At 37.8% G+C, this 9,098-nt stretch overlaps 1 pseudogene; it reads right to left on the reverse strand.

Moving 5' to 3' along the window:
* Positions 1-972: 972 nt before the first annotated feature.
* LOC126609239 (uncharacterized) lies at positions 973-1,483 on the reverse strand (annotated as a pseudogene).
* Between the last annotated feature and the right edge of the window lie 7,615 nt (positions 1,484-9,098).

The following is a 9,098-nucleotide window of genomic DNA, read 5'->3' on the forward strand; positions in this document are numbered from 1 at the left end:
GATGCTCATAAATGTTGACATGAGTGATGCTCATAAATGTTGACATGAGTGATGCTCATGAATGTTTATATATGATTGATATAAGTGATGCTCATGAATGTTTATGTATGATTGACATGAGTAATGCTCATGTATAATTTGAAGTATTGGGCGTACTTTTGATCACCTAGTGGGTGATAATAGTTGCAGGCTACTAAATAATTTTGGAGTACTGGACGTACTTTTGATCACCTGGTTGGTGATAATAGCGGCAGGCTGCTGAATAATTTTAGAGTACTGGGCGTACTTTTGATCACCAGGTTGGTGGTAATAGAGGCATGGTGCTGAATAAATTTGGAGTACTAGATGTACTTTTGATCACTTGGTTGGTGATAATAGAGGGCCTGGCTCTTTTGGCCATATGGGCCTTCTCCTTCCACATAGTATTCCAGCCCATTATTTTGGGCTCGCTGTTTTTTTTAACCCTCTAATAGGGTTATACAGATGTCTCTGAAAGATAAGAAAAATAAATTACATCATTAAAAAAAGAACTGCTGGGACTTGGCGACAACAAGATTTCTCCCTTCATATCAACTTTAGCGGTCTAGCTGTTGGAGGAAAACTTCACGTGAAGGCAAGTTTAGTCAGCATGCATGGTCTCTCATACTTTGATACTTTTGCATGATCTCCGGATGGGTTTTTCAAAATGGGAATATGCATGATGAAATGTCAGTATACTTATCCAAGTGCTTTCCTCTTTCCTTTTTTTCCTTTATTCCACTTTTGCTTTCCTCTTTTCCACCACACCTCTCTCACTCAGTCTCTTTTTTCTTTTCCATCTACAAACATCTTTACCTGCACAGACTTGCTTTTGCTTTTTTTCTTTTCACTTTCTGCCTTTTTTTTTTCTGCTGCATTGCAGGTTTACAGCAAAACTAAGAAAGCAGCGAGATGGTCTTCAGCAAAGCCAAGTTTAAGGGTAAGTTTGTGACGTCAGCAAGATCCGTACGAAATAGAGTCCAGAGCAGCACGAGCGAAAATGGCGGCTACCGGCGATCGCTTCCTCTTCATTTTCGGCACCAGTTTTTCTCTAGACGAGCAGTCCCGGAAGCAGAGTTGGGAGCAGAAACGACGCCGTAGGGTCTGCAATCAAAGGCCAACGATGGTGATTGTTAGAGTTGCAAGTACTGGACAACGTCATGGCTGGGGCTCACAAGAGCAGGGGCGGAGGTTGTGTGTTTCCAGGAGGAACATGAAAGAAATGAGTTTGGTAGTACCTTTGCCCTCTTTCTCTTAATTGAACTTTATCCTTCATGCCCTCTTTGTAGATCTTCTTGTATCCGTGCATGGAAATGATCTGATTGAGATGAGCGACGGTGAGATGGAGGTGGGAGTTGGATTGAATGAGGAGCAGGTAATCTTCTAGAGTCATCTTCTCGCTGTGGAAACTCATCGTCTTCCTTTTGCTCGCACTCGAACTCGCACTTGCACTCACTATATCCATCTTTGCTCTGCTTTTATTATGAAAGTCTGAAACTTTAAGACTTAATTGAAGAGTTTGCGGTCTCTGTAAAAAGAGAGAGAGAGAAAGGTTTTTGCGGGTGTTTAGATTTTTGGGAAAACTCTGGGTTATTGGGTTTTTTTGCAGATTTTGCAGATTCAAGGTGGAGTGTGGTGAGGTCTCATGGTGGTGAGATGAAAAAATGAAAGAGAACCGACATAACTTTTTGTGTCGTTTCCCACAGACGGCGCCAAATGTTGATGCACAAAACCGGAGGTCTTGGAACAACGTAAATCTGACCATGAATATGCAAGAAATGTAAATAACACAAGATGTATCGTTGTTCACCCCAATGTTTGGGCTACGTCCACACTGATATTGTATTTCTCTGATAGGATTGTGAGGGAGAGATAGCTCTGAATATGAGAGTGAGAGCTTTGAGAGGATGAGGGGGCTTAAGAAAATGGCCTCCCTTAATGAGGAGAGTAAGGGGTCCTTTTATAGAATAAGGGCTCTTCACTTATTACATATTTACCCCTTCCTTTATTACATAATTACATTTAAATCCCCCGAGTATTTATACGAGATCTAAATACGGAGGCCCTAAGTATGGTACAAACACTGATCAATGCCAAGATTTGTTGGAGAAGTCCAAATCATTGGTAAAGAAACTTGGGAAATAAACAAAAATGACTCATTTTCTTAATCTTAGGAAAAAAAATAAGATAAACTGGCCATGCACACAAAACTGAAATTACTAAAATATTTGCATATAAATACTAAAAATCCTCAACTAATTGCATCATTTTTTTTCATTTGGAAGATAGGGAAATTGAGAGAGCTATATGATCTCTGAGTTTCTAGGTTGAGCTCGGATTTTGAAGAGAAGGAAATCGAGAGTGAAGTTTCGAAGTGAGGGTTTTTAGTTTGCATCAGTGTTCGATCCTTAAAGATATGACCTTTGTACCATATTTTCTGTTTTGGCTGGAAAGTTCCATATTTTCAGGTGAGTGAAGCTTCGACATCCATATTTCCATAGCCATCTCGTCGTCTCTCTCCAACTCGATCATTGTCTCCATTTCTATATCTAATTACTTGTTTTTTCAATTGGTTTTTGGGATTTGCAGAGATGGGAAGTCGAAGAAAAGAGGGATAGGGAAGAGATAGCTCATAATGTGTTCTGGAAATTTTCATTTGTTTGTGGGTTTTGTTATTTTAGTTCTAAGTTTCTACATAAATGATTTATGGAATAAATGGGTTATTTGTAAGATGAATTAATACTTAGAAGTTAAATTAGGGTTTGTGTTCCATGTTTGGATCAATGGGTTGTGGAATAAACTTTACTTTTTGATGTGCTACAAAACTAGGATGGAACAATTTCTGGTTCAAGTGTCCAATGCCGAAATTTGTGAAATTTTTTCCGTAATGTACATGTGGTGTGCATATGGTATGCATGGCTATAACTGAATATGAGAAACAGAAATGTTCACTAGTTATAGTGCACGTATGTTGGGCCCCAAAATTTAGTGAGTATGACCACAACCTAGCTTGCCTCAACGCAAAACAAACTTAAGAAAAAGCTTAGAGGACGTTAAGGGTCATGCATGTCCATGAAATAAAGACAACAAGTATCATGTTTTCCACGTGCACGATTAAGCGGTGGTTGATATACATTATAAGACTTTTCAAACTGCCACTGTACCTTTATATATGTAATAATTATGTTTTAATTATATCCACTGTATCAATGGGTTGTTGTTAAAGTTTCTTAGTAATTCGAAAAGCAGCTCGTTGTTCGATCTCCAGTTCTGTGTATATCATGTGTTGTACATATGATGTGTATGTGGTGTGCATATAGTGTATATGGTGGTGAAGTCACAGGTGATGAATTCATTTTTCTGATTTCGAAGAGAAAGCTGTGAGCTCTAGATTTTTGGATTGGCTTAGATTTGTGTGCATATCATGTGCATGTCCTGTGCATGTCATTAGAAATAGATGATTTTTAACGGGATTTCTAGAATCTAGGTTTAGGTCAAAGATTTGTAAGCTACAGATCTTTAAGGGATTCCAGAATCTAGGCCCCACATATCCCCCAACACCGTTAATTGCACGATACACGTTCACAACAAAACCGATGTCGTTGCACGTATATAGCTAGTAAATTTGGGATTTTCTTTGAACTTAAAAGGAGAAGGCATTCATTGGCAGAGGAAAGATAGAGATTGCAACAGAAAAATGGTGTTTTTAGTTTTTCATAATGGATTTTTTTCGACATCTGAAAATGTTTTGGACTACAGATTGGTTTTGACCTAGATGGGTTTTGAATGAGATTTCGAATTTGGGGAAAAAATGATGATTTGAGGAAGAAATTCCCAATCTGCAACTGCAAGCACATAAATATGTTCACTTCCAACCAAAGCATATATAATCAAAATTAAATCTTCCAATTGGATTTTCTATTATCTTTCACTAATCTAAGAACAGCCAATACATATCAATTTTAGATAGAAATGGAGGGAAAGTAGAGAGAATAGAGAGAGAGAGAGAGAGAGAGAGAGAGAGAGAGAGAGAGAGAGAGAGATAAGTCAAAAAATGGGAGGAAATAACTCATTTATATATGAGGGCAATTAAGTCATTTCAAGGTGTAGGAAAAATCCTATTTATGTCCTATTGTTGTGCATGACGTGTGCATATTCGAAAAAAAAATCATATTTCTGTCCCAAGATTAAGAACATGGGTTATATTTTCTATTTCCCAAGAAACTTTCAAAGGGAGGAAAGGATGATTACAGAACATGGTCTCTTTTTTGGCTTCAGGATACTATAAGAATGGTCAGATGATAGTGGAATCATTAAAAACGGCAGCAAACATGGCACGTCAACCAGGGTGTGTGGATATTTGACGTTAACATGATGGTTGAGCATTGTAGAATTAGAACTCAAGAAAGATGGGATTGAGGACAGTGACGGTTGAGAAGTAAGGAATGAAGGAAGACGGCTAGAAGAACATAAGCTGGATTTGAAATCCTAAGGGGTGAGGCACGATTCTTTTTTTTATCTTAGTTATATATACTTCTTGCTTTCAAGTTCCACAAAATCCACAACTTAATGAAATACTACCAAATCTTTGATTTTTTTAATACATATAGATTTATAATCACTCTAAAAACATCCATTAAAATCTCAGTTGAATACCCATGGATTTGGATGTATTCTTTAAAATCCTCTTAAATTCTAATCTGACTACACCATAATTTCAAAGTCTTTTAAATATTCTTTTAAAATCCTAATTGATTACACTCTAATTTTAAAGTTTATTAAAATCCTATCAAATCCTAATTTGACTACACCTCCTTAAACCCATCCGCTGCCCCCCCCACCCCACATTTCTCCCTCAGACCCAACCCTCTCTCTTTGTAATCTCCCCCTATCTGGATTCTTTCCCTTTTAAATTCGTCCCTCTCTTAAATCCTTACCTCTCGAATCCCCTCCTCTCTCAAGCTCAAGGTAATCTGTGAAATCTCGTCCCCGGATTTCACTATTTAAAATTTTGTTTTTTTGTATTATTAATTTCAACACTTTTATATTTACGATATATGTTTTTTTTGGAAAACATCTCGATCGCTTATTGTGGAAAAAGGAAGCCATGTGAGTGGCTGTAAAATAAAAAATAAAAAAAAATAAAAAGAAAAGGGAGGGAGATCAGAAAAAAGAAGAAGATAGGAGAGAAGATGAACAAAGAAAGAAGAGAGAATATGAGAGAAAAGGGAAGGGTGCAACGAATCGGGAGAGGAGAGAAGGAGAGGATGGACCAATCAGAGAGGGAGAAAGAAGGGAAATGAGAGAAGAGAGAAGAGAGAATGAGGTGAAAACCCGGATTCCCCTTTGACCCACAACTTGGACCAGACTTCTCCATGGTTTTCGACACCTTTTCAGGTGATTTTTCTGACGAATTGAAGCCACCCACTACCTGAACCAACTTAGCATCATCTTCTTTTCCATATTCATTAAAAAATTATCACGAATTGATCTCGAATTCGTGAGATAGCACCGGCGGGTTCACGAGTGCACGGTGGTGGAATCCGCCATTTGTGAAATGATTTTTATCGATCCTCACCATCAAAGTACCTCCCTTTAGCTCAGGAACAATGCCCAATCATTGGTTGGAGCGTCGAAGTCGATTTGAGTATGAATCAAGGCACACCTAATTCTAGGGTTCCGGCGGATCAAGGCTGATTTTGGGTGTTTTTCGGCTGAATTGGATTTCGGCCCAGGTATGAAAATTGCTCCCCTCACTGAGAACTACTTGCCTGTAAATTTTGGTAATTTTTGGAAATAGTTAAATTTTTTCAATGAGACGGGGCGGCTGGCCACCACGTGTGGCGGCGCGTGTGGTGGTGTGTGGGTCGAAACCCCCAAGGAATATTCTATCAGTTGGGTTGGGCCGGTTCTCTCTAGGGTTTGGGCCTAGGCTCATAATGGTTTTGAGGTTGGGCCCTACTCGCCCTTCCTAGACTAATTTGGATACTCTGATTCCATATGTGAAGTTCAATTGACGAAATCTCATCGTATGACAATAGTTTGGATAGAGATCGCCCCTTGAACCTTAAGTGAATCGACGACCTGACCGTTGGATAGTCACCAAACTTTAATAAACTATAGTACATAGTATTTGAGGACACTAGGAACTTACAGATCGAGAATCCAACGTACGGATCTTCCCAAATTGGATTTGTAATTTCGTAAAATAAAACTTTGACCACCACCGAAAATCGTGATTGGCAGAGATCCGACCATCAGATCGTGGTGAGATTTTAGTATGATGTTCTATGAGTATAATGAGGACCTTTGGAAGTTACGGAATCGAAATCCGATAGGTGGATCTTTTGGATTGATTTACGTAGAGTTGTGGACCACCGTTGACCGAGAGTTGATTTTTGGTCAACATGTCTCGAAATGTTCTAGATATTAGAATTGGTATTACGGAAGACTAAGTGAAGTCTAGTGGACCCACATTGGTTAGAGAGTGACTTGAATATATAGGATAGGTTCATTATGTTAAATTCTTATATTAGTATCTGTTGTGCATATAAATTGGTTTTATAAGTGTGATTTCTATTGAAATGTGATTTTTATATATTTAGCCATAGACCTATGTTTATTAAACATGATTTTTAGAAATGTGAATGATGTGTATGACTATTGTTATGACAATGTGAGCCTAGAAGCTTATTAGAAGTATGTTGTAGAACTTATAGGCTTGTGTGACATATTTGTTGGTGGCCATGAGAAGTTGATGGTGTAAGTAACTACGTTGTAACTCATAGGGGTTGAGGTATGAGTAGATGGTGTGCTAAATTGATTGCACCAGGTAGCAGTGGTACTTAGATGGTCCTACTTGGTATATCTGCGATGGGGGACCATACGTACTTCAGGGGTGATCATGCTTGGTATATCTGCGATGGGTGATTACTGCTTGCACGACTAGACTATGCTTATGATCCTACTTGGTATATCCGCGATGGGGGACCATATGCATTCTAGGAGTGATCATGTTTGGTATATCCGCGATAGGAGACTGTTATTGGTATATCCGTGATGGGTGATCACTGCCTATATTATTAGATTATGCATATGGTTCTGCTTGGTATATTCGCGATGGGGAACCATATGTATTCAGGGATGATCATGCTTAGTATATCTGCAATGGGTGATCACTACCTGCACGATGAGATTATGCCTATGGTTCTGCTTGGTATATTCGCAATGGGGGACCATACGTATTTTAGAGATGATGATGATTAGTTGTACTTGGCATATTTCGATAGGCGATCATAATTTAGTTTAGATTCCGTTGAGTGGTCCGGAATCCCTACTCTTGCTCATTTCCATAAGTTAGACTAGAACCCTGGATTTGAATAAATGAGAATTACCCACAATAGACCTTGTGAATATAAATTAGAATTATCAGGTTATTACTTGGAATCCATGCAGGGAATTATGTAGAATTCCTTTATTAAATTTCGTGCACTGATATGATATCTGGTTGACTGATTAACATAATTAAATGTTAATATCGTGTCTCCTTGATTCATGGAATGGGTTACTTAAGGTGATTGTGGAATGATGTTGAATATGATTGTTATTAATACGATTAGATCAGTGATCAATGCGTTGTTGATTCTTTGATATCTTACATGTTATGAATTGCGATTTTATGTTGAAACATAATGGTTTATATGATGGATTAAATAGAAACATTGATTGTCATGTGGGTTCGTTATGTAGCTTGAATCAAATAATTCATGCTTGTCAAGTCCATATGTTTGATGGAGGAATGTTATGCCTTTCGACTTGAACGGACTATGATATATGTCGAGTTGTAGCGAAGGACGAACTACGAATGACTTGATCCCTGTTGAGGGTACGTAGGCAGTCTAACGAGAAGGTTATATGTAGCCATAACATATACGAAAATTACTACGCAATTTGGACCTTGAGTGATGCTTTATTCATATCCCGAAGGCTGGGTATGTTAGATATACGAGTATTTGGTGACGTCGCGTGTCGATCCATGACGTATGTCGGGATCGGGGTGTGACATAATATCTCACTCTCAAATCTCTCTGTAATTTTAATTTTTAGTTATTAAAGTTAATTAGGGTTTACAGTTCTATAGAGAGGATTAAGCGTCTCGGTGGGGATATGTCGGCTGCTGGGTCGGGGTTTTGGCAGCTGGGGAGGATTGGGTGGGGGTGGGAGCCGGCGGATGGGTTTTGGCAGCTAGGTAAGAATGGGTGAGGGTAGGCAAGGGGAGGAGGAATGAGGTTTTGTAGTGGAAGCTGATGATAGTAAGGAGGATGGGGGTTGGAGTTTGTTTTTCTGTTATCCTTTTTTAATTTTTTTTTTTACAAATTTTAATTTAGTTAATTTGTTTTAATAATTTTGAGTTATTTTTTGGTAGATTAGGTTTGTTAGGATTTATTTTAGTTTTAGTTTAATAATTTTTGGATTTAGGATATTATATAGTTTAATAATTTGTGTATATTAGGATTTAGAATGAATTTTAGATTAATAATTTTAGTTTTATTTCTTAGTTTTAGATTGAGGATAATTATTTAATATTATGATTAAGATTTTAATTTTATAAATAATTTTGTAATTTTAGGATAAATTCATTATTTTGTTGTTGGTAAATTTTCAGATTTTGCATAGTGTAACTCTCACACCTCAAGCACATCCTGATCCGATTGGTAGTGCTCTACCAATTGTACAGCCTACAACTGTTACACCGGCTGCTCCCCCAGTTTTTGAGGTGCCGACATCATCCACCGCTTCAATGATGCATATGTAAAGTTATGAATGACAATGAATGATGCATTGGATTACTTGTGTTGTAAGCCACTTGTTTATTGAGTTGTTAACGCATAAGTAATCTGATAGTCCTAGTAAAATAAGGATTATGGAGTCTTAACCTTTGCAATTGACCTTAAAGAAATCTAATAGGTTTCTATACAAAAATATAGAATCATGGTAGGACTCAATCACTTAAGTGTTAGGGTTTGATTTTCGTTGCTTTTAATAGGCTGGCTAATAAGGAACCCCAATGGTATATAAAT

The sequence above is a fragment of the Malus sylvestris genome, chromosome 16 (assembly GCF_916048215.2).
Source record: "Malus sylvestris chromosome 16, drMalSylv7.2, whole genome shotgun sequence".
Taxonomy (NCBI): domain Eukaryota; kingdom Viridiplantae; phylum Streptophyta; class Magnoliopsida; order Rosales; family Rosaceae; genus Malus; species Malus sylvestris.